This window comes from Anser anser, assembly GCF_964211835.1.
Source record: "Anser anser genome assembly, chromosome: 2".
Lineage (NCBI taxonomy): Eukaryota > Metazoa > Chordata > Aves > Anseriformes > Anatidae > Anser > Anser anser.
Window position 1 is genome coordinate 129,815,364 of NC_139721.1, and position 15,599 is coordinate 129,830,962.

A 15,599-nucleotide genomic window follows, 5' to 3' on the forward strand; every position below is an offset into this window, starting at 1 on the left:
CTATAGAAGACGTAGCTTGTTGTGTTAACCATCTCAGGAACTAGCACCTTAAGTTGAAGTTCAGGCCAAGCTGCTGACTTTTCCTGTGGTGTATAAGAGAGCACTCAAAGAATTGTACCTTTGGCCCTGAGCCTTTGCTGCTGACAGTTGTCAAGGGTTCCTCAATCACTGCTGAAGTTATCCTGTCACACTGTAAGTCTGAAGGTTGAAGACTCCTCTGAAGCCAGACTCTTTAGACCTCTCACACCTTCAGATCTGCAAGTTCTTGCCTCTGCTTTGACTCTAGAAACAAACAAGAACACACCACCACTATGCTGCATTGTCTTAATGATTACATTTATCCAAACCATGCTAGGAGTTCAGGTCTCCTTATTCTACACCAGTTGATACACCTGGATGAATTTTAGTAGCAACCATAGCTTTCACCAAGAGCTTCCCAGCTGCCAATGAGAATATAAAGAGGTATGGGAGAGTGAAAGGGTTCCAATATAAAAAATAACAATGAATACAGGGTTAAAAACAAACAAACAAACAAACAACAAAAAAAACACAGGGAAATGGGCATGTAATGCAATGAAATCTCTAAGTGATTAAAAACTGAAGATGTTATTAAAATGCATGAGCATAATTAACCCATGGATTTCACTGTCTTTGAATACAGCAGAACCATAACAAAGCAAACATTTTAGTCTTGAAAAAGTAGATTGACAACATGCAATTAGCAATAGATGGGGTTTATTTATTTATTTATTTTAATTTTAATTGAAAGACAAATGGAACCTTTAACATCCATGACTATCTATTCTCCCATTGACTTCACTACTCATCAGGATCATAAGTATGTTAACTGCAAAACTTTAGTGTGAATTTTATTCCACTGGATTGAATATCCAGGGAAGTCAGTTGGGTTGAAGAGCTCAGATACTGAATACAGAGGACACTTGAAAGGTTTTTCTATTCAGAAGAAAGTTACCAGGAACTGAACAGACTCAGAACATATATTCTTTAATAAAGGATACTACAAGTGAACAAAGAATCTGCCAGAAGGGGAAAATATATTTATCATTTATATTTTAGATGTCAGAAAGCATAAAGATGAAATAAGATTTTTTTTGACGTCAAGCAGGAAAAAAAAAAAGTCAAGTGCGGGAAAAAAAAAAAAAGACTAATATGAATTAGTTCTTAAGATACTTAGATAGAAAATGAAAGAGGCAACAAGACCATACCGTGTAATTGCTTCCGTCATAACTGCGTAATCTAGGTATGACCTAAGCTACTCAGTCAGTACCTTGTCTCAGTTTTTCAGAAAGCTGGTGATGTCATGTATGGAGGTGAGACAGAATGACAAAGGGGGCAGACAGCATGGAGATGGAAATGTCTATGGTCACAGAGCTCGAAGGTTCTGCTCGGATAATCTGTGTTCCAGAAAGGAAATGGTGTGTACAGTTCTGCCCAGGGGCAGTCAGTCTGAGATGTTCTGGCTGCATCAGAGGCATGTTGTATGCTTTACTTGGCAGAAAATCAATTTTAAGAATATTTTTGGATGTGAAGAAACGGATTAGATAACAGAAATGATTCCATCACCTTTTGTACTCGTGTGAACAGTTTATGCGATCTTAAATTTATTTTACTGAATCAATGGTATGTATAAGAGGAATAAGGGAGAAGTGTAATTTGCATTCAATTTGATCATCAGTAATTTAATTTAATGAACTCTTCCCACATCAGCAAGAATTGAATTTAAATTGCCAGGTTAAATAATGAGTACCTTTCAATACAGAATTGAGGACTTGTTTAAAGTTTCTAGTGCAAATTTTCCCTGTTACCCAAGGGATGAATTTGACCTGTAAATTCAGAAAAGGAAAATATTAACTGGTATAATTCAAGGCAACAGGGTCACCTCCACCAGCATGTTCCATTTACAAGACATGTCAGCATTAAATCTGCAACTCCTTTAGATCTAGATAGTATATTCTAGCATACGAAGTTCTTGTTTAAGACTGGTGATTCATTCCACTGTTATTGCATATAAAGCAGAAGCTCAGACCAGAAATGATTATTTCATTGTTGCCTTCACATTGTATTAAGCTCTTCTGGGGCTTAATACATATAAATTATACATATAAATTACATCATTGTAAGTGATAAAACACACATGAGGTGTAGAGCACACAACCTGGCTTGCAAAGATTGAGCTAAGTTTCAAAACATGCTTTTATGAAAAACGCTCCTGTTTGAGAGATGTCTTTCTCTTCACCTTCCTTTGTACTTACACTCAGTGGATTTGGTAGAAGGTATAATTTTTATAAATACTTCTCTAAAGTTAATATCTTTTGCAATACTTTCTTTAGGCTCTTCCATCTAAGACAGTTGTTGTCTCCTCTTATTTCAACTAGCAATGATGCAAGCTGGCTTTGTGCAAAGTGCTGCTCTCTGTACGCACAGAGGAAGGTTATAGATGTCCAAGCAGCAAGTAAAAGTGGGAATGGCTCTGCAACATGCAACCTCTGACGCATTCACAACAGTGAAAGAGAACAGTCATCTGAAGCAAGGAAGTTTTACATTGATTTGTTTTGCAACTGAATCTTTATCTTTTGCTGAGGGAGTAGCTGACAGTTCAAAGTATAAATGAGGAATGAGAAAACAGAGAGAAAAAAAAAAAACTCTTTTTTTTCCCCCAAACATGTTAACTATACTCAACTCAAAACTGATTACCAATTTCATAGGGACTAACATTGCCTTAGAGAGGTCTGCCATATGCAGCAAAAAGTTTAATTAATTTATTTACATGATTAAAATAAATTGGTGGGCCTACTTACTTTTAAATATTTGTAATAAAATAAATACTACTATGTAGTTATAATAAATTTATATATTATATAATCACATCACATATAATGCTACATGCATTTGATGTATCATTGCACATAATAAATACTTATACAGTGTGCATATATTATAAGATTCATATTTACATTCTGCTGGGTATGTATATATTTCTGCAGAAAGGGTGAGTATAGAAATCTGAGTCAGTATATGGTGTTTGCTGCATGCATTGTCCTTGCTTTTACAGTATAACTTTTTTTTTCTTTAAAAGAAAAAGAGCTGTTATCAATTTTTCCATGTTGAGTAACTGTGTGCTTATAGACATACTTAAGCTTATGAATATTAATCTCTTTTTATATTTTCCCATTAAAATAATAACAATTATTTAATTTTCTAAACAAATTCCACCCTGACCTTCCTTTTCCCCAAGAGTAATGCTCTTGACTCATACAGTATTTCAAAATTCTGGTAACTCTCCAAGTGATATGTTTAAAGGATTTTCTTACTAGCATCTGATTTGTGTTTGTTGGTGAGATTTTTGGCCCCCAGCACACAATCAATAGCTTGCCAAAACATAAGTTCAGTGGGATAGCTTCTCAGTTTTACAGGCTTTTCTGGATTCACACTATTTATTTTTTTTCTGAGAATTTCTATGGCTTAGTGAATTTACAACAAAATTCTGATGGAAATAAACACTACTGCCAAAAGTAAATGCAAAACTTTCAGCTATGGACCACAAAAATAAGCTTCATACTTGAACAGAAACTTTTAGATGATGAGAAAAATGTGCTCGAAGACAGTATGTAGCTTGGAGTAGGAAGATGTTTTTTTTCTGAAACAATAAAATAATTTGTTTTTAAATGACAAGCCTTTTCTCTGCAGAATTATGAAAGTTGCTGTCTTTGGATAATGGAAAGACATGCTGCATTTTGGAATAGGCTTTTTATTTAGAACATTTCCTCTTCAATTTGATTTGACTTCAGCAAAACACATGGATGAACGTTAATAGAGGGGGACCTTGCCTTTCAGTCTTATGAAAGCATTTTCTTTGCAGAACATACTGGAAAATGTTAAGCAATTCAGGAAAAAAATGTGCATGTCTGTCTCTCTGTGTGATAATGTTGCCCATCTTCAAGCCACTGGCATCAATACCAGCTCTCCAAATTCATCTCAAGTATCAGTAGCTATCAGGAGACTTCGTTTTAGGGACAAAACCACAGATAGTGCTCCTTCCCAAGTCCAAGCTCCAGTGGATTTTGATACTCCAGGAAAAGACACCAGCCAGAATTTAGAGAAAAGTAGAAAAGCTACTAAAAATGCGTTTGATTCCATGCTTAAATTGCTTTAACAATTCTTTGCTGGCTGGTCCCCCTAATCTGCAGGCTGGTGACTGGCGGTTTTGGTTAATGGCTTTCCCTGCAATGCTGTGCTGGCCAACTTTATTATGAAAGGACACAGGCGTAAGAAAGAAGCCTGGGAGGAGACATTAAACACTTTTTCTGGACCACAGCAAATTTTCTCTGCAACCAAACAGTTGCAGAGACTTTAAAATGCCAAGATTATCTGCAGAACTGATGAATGATGCATTGCAATTTGACTGACACTTTATACAAAAGCATAGGTCATTTGCAATGTACCCTTCTGACTTGTGCTTCTTTCTTTTGCTTCAGGTGGTTGACCAGCTAAGCTCTATGTATCTTTTTTGCTCTTAAGACAGTGACGTGGATTATAATCAATATCGAGTACTTCCAGCTTTAATATAGCTTTTAAACCCGCATGTCTGGATTCACAAATACAACCAATACAATCAGCTGTGGAAAACATTCAAATAAAAGGGAAATTTTAATTTTAAAAAGAAAAAAGGAAAAAGGGAATGAAGCTTTGTGAAAACATTTGTGAATTTGCTTTCCCTTATCTTCAGTCCTGGCTTCGGGGACACAGTGGGAATGACACCCAGCAGGATGATTGCTGGACAACCCTGTAAGCCAGGAAGCATTATCATGTAGTGCATGCATAAAACTGTTCACCCAGGATAGCTGTGATGCCACAGGTTTACTGACAAGCAATTTAAACAGCAGCAGTCACTAATTGGCTGAAGTTGTCTCCTGCATGTGAAAACAAATCATGGTTGAGTGATTTACTTATGTTTTTAATCAAACACCATCTCTCTGGAGGAGACCTGACTGCTCACTGGGGATTTTCTTGCATTGCTATGTAGAAAAGCTACTTTCTTCTTCTAGAGGCAGCATTTGTCTCTGTTTGAGCTCTATTTTCTTAGTCATTAACAGTGAATGCACCAGCTACCACTTCTCCCTAGGCAACAACAATGACTGCGACCACAACGGAAATCCAGTCTCCTCACAGTCTCTTCCTTCTCTGCTTTTGTTACACAAGATTTCATAATATTGGGTGATCTTATTTAGCTTAGGTTTATTTACACATGGCTGGTTTAGATGCTATAAGGTTAAAAAGCATTAATACAATAAAACCTGGCTAGACACCACTTTTTACAAAGAATGGCTAACATAGTAGAAGTAAAAATCCATTTTAAATCACGTTTATATGACCTCTTCTCTCTCTCTCTCTCTTTTTTTTTTTTTCTTGCATACGTCTCTGATGTACAAGGAAAGCAGCAAACCAATGTCTTCTGGTTAAAATAACTGGTCCTTTAAGCTTTACCCTACATCTTTTTAGAGCCACATGGTGCTAGGTAAATTGCTTGCAACTGAAATAATCAGGAATCTTTTCACTGAAAGACTGCTTAAAAAAACCCTCTAGGTTTAACAAAACTGGAGATTTAACATGACTTTACAATGCCCCTGAAATACTCGAGCACACTGTATTCCAGGGACCCAGTTTATCCTCTTGAATTGAGATGCACAGTATCAGGTACAATTATGGAAACAGGAAAAGATCACTGAGAGTTAATAATAGTTATTGAACCAAATACTCAGCTAGAATCATTATTTTGGCCACACAACAGTCAAGCGGCTTTAGTTAGAAGCAAGTCTCAAAACACTTAAAATGTGCCACCCCAAATCAGAAAAGGTGAGACAGCCATGTAAAGGCAAATAAAAGAGGGAGTAAAATCACCTGTTTATTGTTCACAGCCAGGTAACAAGAAACAGGTAAAGTCTCTAATGCCCACATTAGAAGGAGCTAGATAGCATTTGTCTGCGTTTACTTTGACCTATGTTACTAGGGCTCTGACTAGAAGAACAATCACAGCAACCTCAATTCACTCACTGGCAAACTCATCATTTGCACATGTACATGCAAAATGCTTTTCTGGCAGCTCATCTGCTCAGCCTGCTGTGTGCCAGCATTGCTGCTCTTCCACAAAGAAGCCAAGAGATGATAAATTCACATTTGTCTTGATCACTTGCAGGAAACCTCCCCTAAGACCCTTCCTAAAGGTGCCTCCAACTCACTGGATGATTCACCTGGGCACTATAGGACAACCTGCAGATCTTTGCTCTGTCTGAAAGCACAGGTGTGAACTATTTCCTTGAGAGCATTTCACTTACCCTCCCAAAGAACAGGATTATTGAAAAAGGGATGCAGCAGAGGAGTCGATTATGAAATTTTAGGGGCTTTAATGAAAATTCATTATCTTCTTCAGGAAAGTTACTTTTATGGTGCAAATTGTGTTAAACTGAAAGAGATGGTCTGGCAAGTCAAGTGATCTAAAATCACCATGAAGTGGCCTAACTTAAGACTCTCATAACTGCAACACCCTCATGGGCTAGGGAATCTGGAGCACGTGGCACTTTAGTTTGCTTGTTTGTTTTCCTTCTATTTTCTGCTAACAAAAGATTGAGAAAGTGTCATTCCTTTGACTACTGGAGCATCTATTTTGGAAGTCTTTCTGCAAAAGAGACCTGAAGATGACAGGATTTTTTTCATACATGGGACATCCATGTGATATTATGCATTAGCTTGCTAATCAGTAAAAACAAAACAAACAACAACAAAAAAACAAGAAAGCTTAATGCCTGTGGCCTGTATTAAAAAGCTGATCTTGCTAAATCTTTTGACGTGGAAAGCAGATGGGGGAGGCTTACACAACACTGCTGTCATCCTGTGGGGTGAAAAAGAGTTTAAACAGAAAACTAAAAGCAAACCTGATACATGTTTGTTCTGCATTTTACAACTGACATTATTTTGGAGGTATTTCTGTTAAAAAATAGCAATATTATACAACTGCATTCGGGGTAGGAATCTGCCCTGCAAAATGTACCAGTGTTTATGAAGGGCATGTGGTGACCTTAACCCAAGGCAAGAGACTGCAGGTGCAAGGTGAGGAGGTGTAGATGAAAGGGAAGTGATGAAGGTGGTTCAGGTCCCCTAGCAGCTGGGGCTCTGTGTGAGGTTGGGTGTTCTGCTTAGACCTGTGGAGTAGCATGCTGGCCACAGCCACTGCCCTGCAAGATGGGACAAGAGCTGGAAGGGAGGCACCTGCCCTTATAATCAGCACTCTGAGTAGATGGAGAGAAGGTCTTCATGTGGTAAGTATTGTTCTGGTAGTTGTGTGTTTGCTTATGATGTTTTGACTTTTTGCATTCCCTCCACATTTACCTTCTCTCTTCCTAGCTCTGTGTGACAAATTAGGCTTTCTGACAGCGTAATTTCCCTTGAAAATGACAATAGTTCCCCGGGGCTACACTTAACACATAGCCTCAAGGTCTGTACATCCCTAAGGGAGAAACAGTCTTACTTTACTAGCAGTCTTGGTTCTACTGGTCTTTGCCTGGAGAACCACTGGCTTCCCAAGAGAGAAGAATTTTTTGTGGTGAATTCTCTTCTCCTTACAAGCTAACATCACAAATGTTTGTGCCACAAGTGCATATTTTCACAAGTGGATGTATCTTGGAGGGGAAAAATGGGTCCACTCTGAGCGTGTATTGCAGAAGCATGAACTGCAGCTTTTACTGCGCAAAGAGAATAGTCTGTTCATAGTCGAGAGTAAATTTCCATGCTTTTTAAGGGCAAGTTATCCAAGGAAGTCTTTACCTGTAATCACAGCAGCATGCTACATGCACTCATGGCATTGCTAATGCAGATAAAAAAAAGTTGTGGTAAAATAAACAAGCAATGACAAGCAAGGTCTGTGTGCCGATAGATGTCACTGTTGCTGTAGCTTCACATTTCTGGCAAATGCTGTCAGATGTAGCTGTGCTAGGAAAGAACTGTAAATGTCTCCTGTTTTGTTTTATAGACTCTTGTCTATTCTTTTTAATGTATATGTCTTCCCGTACGATAAGGAGTAAGTGAACTGGGGCTTCTGTTGTCTAGTGCTTCATCAGTTAGATTGTTAAAAATAAGTTGCATTTGTCACTTAATGATAAAACCAGATCTTTACCGTGGATCTGTTTGAATTTGCAGGCCTGGCAATTACCAATGCCATCTGAAATCCAGTGATAATTAGGCTGCCCAGAGATAAGAGAGGTGAAGCGGAGGAGCCGCAGAGCAGCACCCAGCAGTGCCTGGCCGTTCCGACACCCTGGTTAGTCCTGACATAATATCTCCTCACATGCCGTGCTGCTGTGGGCACATGCATCTGAGAGCAGGGCTTGGCACGGCGTTTTGGCAGCCCCTGTGGCTGACTCACACTCTGGGAAAGTTACCAGAAGCCTTCTCTGCTGCAGCATCAGGGAAGTGTGCCTCGTCCTCACCCCGCTCCTCGGCCCATGATGCTGCCAGGAGGCATTTTCCAGGGGGGTTTGTTCTCTCACCAGGGGCTTGCTTTCCCTTCCTCTCCGGCTTATTCACCCTGGTCTCATTTCACGCCATGGCCCCCTCTCATGCTCCTGCACATCTGGATTGGTAGCAGGGGAATCACAGAAAACGTTGCTATAATTAACGTGCCACTTCAGGATCCCGTCTTGCTTGTGCTCTCGTTCCTGGCTAATGACTCACCCCTGCTTTTCTTCCCTGTATGGCAATCCACGTGCATCAGTGCCTTTACCCCAAATGGCAATGTTTTTGTTAAGGACAGCAAGCATGCCCCTCTCTCAGCGATGCCAGGTAGAGCACAAGCAGTTTTGATCCTACTGGCATAACCGGAAAGTCTGAAGAGGCTTTTTGGCCTCCCGAATTTCCTGCATCTCATTAGGCTGTGCGGCGCACATCTGTAACAGCTCACAAGCAGGCCTGTCAGCACATGGCTCATTAAAAAGCCATGGCTGCCAGCTTCTCTTGGCCTAACTCCTTCCCTTCCTGGCTTAACACAAATGTTGCTCTGTGCTTTGGGTACCTTCATGGGAGTCTGAGGCAGACCAAAGCAATCCCTTATCAGACAGCTCACTTCTCTGTGGGTGTTAGCATATGCTGATGTGCAATGGCCTCCATGCTGCCTGAGTGTGATGAAGTGGAAAATCCCCACAGATGAGGCTCTAACCTCAGGGATTTGCCTTGTCATTTACACAGAAGGGTCCCACTGGTGAGAAGGTTTTGGCCTCCTCTAATTCCTTTTTTAAATCTATCTCTTTCCCTGATCACATTGTACCATATACAGCTTGCAAGGTGTATATCAAAACGAAAGAGAAAGATTTAAGTCAAAGCTATTTTTCCATTACCCCATTACTTTGTCCTAATTAAATAATAAAAATAATAAAAAAAAAAACCACCCTGGTCAATTACCAGAATTTACTTCTTGTATGTGTGAACTATTAAACTTACATCAAGAACCAAAGTGTCTCAGCCTTAACCACAGAATCACAGAATGGCTTGGGTTGGAAGGGACTTTGAAGATCATCTAGTTCCAACCCTCCCCTCATAGACAGGGATGCCACTCACTAGATCAAGTTGGCCAAGGCCCCATCCAATCTGTCCTTGAACACTTGCAAGGATGGGACATCCACAACCTCTCTGGGAACCTGTCGCTGTGCCTCACCACCCTCTGAGTGAAGAATTTCCTCCTAATCTCTAATCTAAATCTCCCCTCTTTTAGTGTAAAACCATTCCCCCTTGTCCTGTCATTAAACTGCCTCAAAACCTTTGTCATCCCAGAGTCCAGAGCTGGAGGTACAAACTGAGCATCATCACGTTGCCCTGCTAATACTTCTCTTCCTCAGGAATTTCAGACGTTTCCTGGATTGGGGATACAGAGAATTTCTCATTAAAACATTGCTTAAGAACATTTTTTTCTACAAGCTTCTTGATTTATGGCAACTTAAAAATATTTTCAATTATCTGTTGAAGCATTAAATGTCACTGAGTTGTGTGAATTTATACTAAGGAAGGAGGAAGAGTGTTTTTTTATTTAATACTAGCAAGTCATTTTTTCCAATTAGGAAAAGTGTTAAGATCATGTAATCAAAATAAACTTGACTGAAAACATGGGTGACATCTCCCCCTTCTCCTCCAGCCCCAATTCCTACCATAAGCAAGTACCTCAGAGGGTCAAAGCTTGCCTACTAGGCCCACACAGGGTTCTACCAGCAGGTCCAGGCCCCATTTGCCTCCCATGGGAGAAGAGGGGTGGCAGGGGTGTCCCACCTGGGACATCTCCACTGGTGAGGTGCAGATGGTGGGCAAGTGTAGAGCATCCATCCTTGTCATGCTGAAATGAGTGTTTGTGCTATGAGCGCTTGGAGAGGCACAGCAGGGATGGGCAGCAGGTGTGGCTTCCTGTCATTGTCCTCCCTTTCCTCTTCTACACATCTCACCACAGGCTCCATCCATTTTTCACCTTCCTTTCTGGGCAGCAACCCATGAATGTATGCGGGGTGTCCGTGTCCCAGCTGGATGAGAAGAGCTCTGCAAGGTGCGCATGCTCTTCTTGCTGCTGGTTTATTAATCTGCTGCTCCTCAGCCTCCCTTCCCCAGCAGGAGTCAACCACTGGGGTTGCATCTCCAGCCCATTAGCACTAGGACTTGGTGATTGGCTTTGGATATACAGTTTATTTAGTAAAAAGGCCAGTGGAGGTTAAAACTGCTTGCTTCTAAATACGAAAAATAGCTTTGGCCATGAAATTGCTGAGAAGGTTGAAGCTCTTCATCTCAATGCTTCTAAACCAAATAATTTTCACTTTAAGAAATTATTTCTAATGAAGAATTTTATAAACAGCATATCTGCTTTCAGTTCATTATACTTTCAATTTTTGCTTCAACAAGCTGTTTGAAGTTGTTGGCTTAGCCAAAATAATTTTTTTTTTTTAGCAGATGCATTTTCACTCTTGTTGCCCCCAAAACAATCTGGGGGAGAACATCTTTGCAATGGTATTGCAATTATAATTTGCTAGGGCACAACTTGCCACGACAGACTTAGCAGTGTCAGGTAAGACCCTTATGCTTTAAAACCTGTGACTGGGTGAACAGATTGCTTTTCTCAGCTGTTGGATGGAGGAAATCCCCTGTCTTGTGATCTGAGCATAATGAGGCTTCTTAAAAAAATGACCTTTTGAAATCTCTCCTACTAATCACCCAGAGAGCAACAATACCCAACAGAAATTCTCTTTTTTTGTTAGTTTCCTGAAGCATCATTACTCATCACTTCTGGAGTTTGCTTACTCTTTTTGTTTGTAAGACTCTTTGTTTGAGATATTTTATTATTGTGTTCCATGTGCTGAAAGTATTCAGCGAGGATTGAAGCTGAACCATGCTAGTCATGTTATAAACGACTTTGGGGAAATACCTCACCCTCTGCTGACGGGTTTGCCATTTAATCTGAAGCAAGATAGGACAAGTGAATGTGATGAGCTGAAAGAGAGAAGGCCACATGAGAGCTGCATGGCTAATGTCCTTGCGGCACATCATTTACCCCTTGAGCCTCCTGAAATATTTCCAGAAAGCACATACATCTGACTGTCATTTAATTCAGCCTTTACTGGTTGCCAAGTTTTTTTTTTTTTTTTGGAAGGTTAATATAGTGCAGAGACCTGAAAAAAGACTTGGAGATGTTTCTGCTTATACATATCCATCTAAGTATGAACTTAAAGTGTTTAGTTCCACCACCCCGCCCCCCCTTATTTTTTTTTTCTGGATTGATCTCATTTGGGCACAGGATTCTCCCTGGTGCTTCAGAAAATAGCTGGCATGTTTTAGAGACAATTGTCTAAACAATAAATATGGTAACAATTACAGTAAAGCCTCTTCTGACTTTGACATGTCATCGAACAGGGGTTACATGGAGCATCTGCCTCAATACTGAAAGTTTCCAGACATCTAGTCGATATGGCCATTTTTATTTTTCCTTCTGGTAAATGAAATGCAGCAAGCTTGTGTTCAACTTCTTGGCATACCGCTGTTTGAAGGGGAGCCTTATTCCGAGTAATACAGTCTCACTAAGTGGGCCCTTGTTAGTCTTAGTGAAAGACTGAAATACCAGGGTAGCCTAAGTTCCTTTTCCATGGCAGTGGTTGCAGCTGAGACATTGACTAATATGTGGGGCAATCTAAGAAGAAATGAGGGGAGGTAAAGGAAATTCCAGTAGATTTTGGAGAGGGAAAAAAAAAAGAAAAGAAAAGAAAAAAAGAACTACTATTTAGAAAAAAGATATGTTATGTAGCTTTTAAAAATTATTTACAAATTACCTAATCAAATAACACAACCCAGTATACGTAACATTAAAAAATATTTATCAAGGCCTGATTTCTTTTGCTTGTACTTTTTTAATTATTAAAAAAAAAAAGGGGGGGAGATTAAATATGACTTGTGTTAGTACAAGTTTAATATAAACACATGTGAATGCTTATATGAATGTGCCAGTCCTGGTGGCGTTATGATTGAGTGCGTTTAACAGGAAAAGAGGATAAAATACATTTTTTAGATGTACTATACTCCCCAGGAAGATGAAAACAAGCTGAAGAAGTTATGGCAAATGCTGAACTTGAACAAAATGTGTTTTAAATGTCACCCACATAGTACAGCTCTTTAACAATTCTTGGCAATAACTAGGCAATTATGACTAGGGCAGTATGAACCATGCTTCTGTTGCCCAGAGATACTTCTTAAGGATGCTCAGTCTGGGGGTGTTGGGCCCATGGCATGTAGTGGCACTTGTAGGCTTCTTCTGTGCTTATTGGGGTTCCCCAAAGGTGTTGTTTCAGAGCAGCGGTGATCACTGCTGGCAGTGTTTTTCTGAGAACGACGTGCGGTTGTGGGATAGCTGGAGGCAGAATGTAAATATGAAACCTTCACAGGAAAGTTATACTCTCTGGAAGAAAGCAAGCCTCTGGCAAAGCGGAGAGATGAGAAGTTTAATTTTGTTCTAAAAAGTTCTGTCAGAGAAGTTGGTGTGGGTTCTGTAGCTTTTCATAATACCATCCCTCATGAAAGCCAGAGGACAGCTTCTGGGGTCCTGACAGATTTGTTACTGCTTTCATAAAGTGAGCAGTCTGGGCTTTTCAAGTGCACAGAGTTTAATTGCTTTCCCAGGAGGTATGGCTAAAAGGCCTAGACATAAAAGCTAACTGAGGTTTATCTACTGAAAAGTGGAATAAATCTGCATGTGTAACTAACATCATGTGGGCAAGAGCAGTATGTGAGTCAGGAGTGGTGGCTTATGTGTCTGACTAAGCTGAACAGAGAAATTGCATCATCGAAGCTTGATGACTGTCAAAAAAAAAAAAAAAAGCTGCTTTTGACTCTGCAAGATTGAACCAAAATGCTGAAAGCAAATTGGATTTTCCCATGATTCATTTGACCACAATTCGGATTCATTCCAAACTTCTTGCCATGAAGCAATCTCTAATGCATTTAAATATATACAAATATTTTATAAATATTAAACCATATATCCATTTAAGTATGCTCATATAGTGTAATATGTATACTTTATTCTGTACAGGAGGTAAATCAGACGTTTTCTCTCGGAAAAAGCCCACCCATAATTCCATTTATTTTCAAGAAACAATGAGAAATGATCAATGCAAATATTATTAAACTATGATGGATACAGGCAAATTTGTCAGGATCAATGCACATTAACACATTGCAACTAAATGTAGGATTGTAAAATAATTATGTCAAGGTACTAAGATCTAACAGGAGAAAAAAAAAAAAAAGGAAAGCAAGCATAACTCTGGGAAACATAACTCCCAGAAGGATTGGCATATATTCATGGAAAAAGTTGTTCCAGGTCTCAAAGTATGTGTGAAATAAGAAATTGAAGAAAACAATCATGTGAGTATTTATTGGGAGCCCTGTTTATTCCAACTAAAACTACTTTACTGAGCATTAAAAAGTAAATCATGTTGCAGATGCCTCTTCATATTGCTCTAGCATCATAAAGGTGACCCATTAAAATTTCATTTTCATATTCTGTGTTGCTTATATACACTTCATTTACAGTAAATAAAACACATGTACTGGGTTTATAACTGAGACCATTAGTGTTGTATAAAGTGATAGCTCTTTTGTTGAGTTTCCTCTGAAGCAACACATACACTAAATTGCCAGGTGTATGTTCATATGAATAGCAGATGTGAGAATGAGAACTCTACTTACTATTTTTAATGTGGTTTCATAAAAAATAGGCAAAGGATTGGCAGAGAGATCATATTTTGATTGCTGAAAATGTTAACTCCTTGTTTAAAATTCTCCTCCTGCTATCTGGGGAGAGAAATCCTAATTCTGCTAATTCATTCATTATTTCAAGCCTTTCTGGATGTTTCTGCAATGTGTGAATTTATCTCCCATTTTACATATTCTGGATAAATAACTCCTGTTTTCTGAACATTTGTCTTTCAGTTCAACCTTCATGCACTGCTGATATCCAGATGGATAAACTTCACTCTCCTGTGCTGCAGAGGCCTTTCCTCTTCCTCAAAGCTTTCCTTGTCTGCAAGAGCTGCCTTCGTGATCAGGGCCTCCAAATGTTATTTGCAGGACTGATAAGCTAATGCAACAACCTTTTAAAGAAAGATCAAACATCCAGGGTGGCATTCCCTTCACCTCATGTAAATGTATAACCTGAATGAAAACTGAGAGTCTCCATTTACATTTATGGTAAAGAAGCAAACACTTCTTTGATGTGGCTCACAGTATTCTAAGCAAGACACCTGGGGAGAGATGAGGCGCTTTAAAAGTCATCTAATGTATTGCTTCATCCCTACCTGTCTGAAGTGGTAAGTGTCCCATTACAGTGCCTTTTCCCCCTTGTTTGTAGAATACCATGTGCTTTTCCAGGAGCGCTGCCTGAGCTGGATCAAATACTGAGAAGTCTGGGTGAATCTGAACAATTATTTGCACAAAAATAACCACTTTCAGATCACTTTTTTTAGGATCTGAAAGACTGCAACAAAGGAAACTATTCTAGTGGTGATTAGCAGTAGGTGTTTTTGCTTTTGGAATATGTATGAAAAGGATGACATGGAAAAAAGGATGATGTCATGGATGACATTCAAATCGATTAAAAAGAAATGATGGTGTTACTCCTATGGAAACAGCAGAACAAATATATAATGATCAATTCAAACATCCATAAAAACTTTATTTTTGAGTTAACGTGATTTTAAGATCTCTTTCTGTGAAAGCATTCGGTAAAATAAAGATTGGCATCTTCATGAGAATTACAGGAAGGCTTAGTGAGTTTTCTTTGGAGCATGAGATACTGATGTCGTTGGACGGGCTAGGGATAACTACAGCGGATGTGTGAGCCTCCCTAAGGGCACAGCAAATTATTATTTCCAGACGGAAAGACATGCTTCATAAAATAGTTTCTGGACATAACTGCCGATGAACCAGGTAGGCAATAAAAGCTCAAATGAGAAGATGATTGCTAGGATCTCAGGTAGATAAGAGCTGGTTGGAGTCTATATTTGACAAAG

The 15,599-nt window shown here is 39.2% G+C and overlaps 1 long non-coding RNA gene across 1 annotated transcript; it reads left to right on the forward strand.

Annotated features, from left to right (window-relative positions):
• The first annotated feature begins 3,941 nt into the window (after nucleotides 1-3,941).
• On the forward strand, nucleotides 3,942-15,384 carry LOC310895191. Its single transcript, XR_014580525.1, has 3 exons — nucleotides 3,942-7,334; nucleotides 8,212-8,332; nucleotides 14,521-15,384. It is a non-coding gene; the product is annotated as an uncharacterized lncRNA (long non-coding RNA).
• The last annotated feature ends 215 nt before the right edge of the window (nucleotides 15,385-15,599 follow it).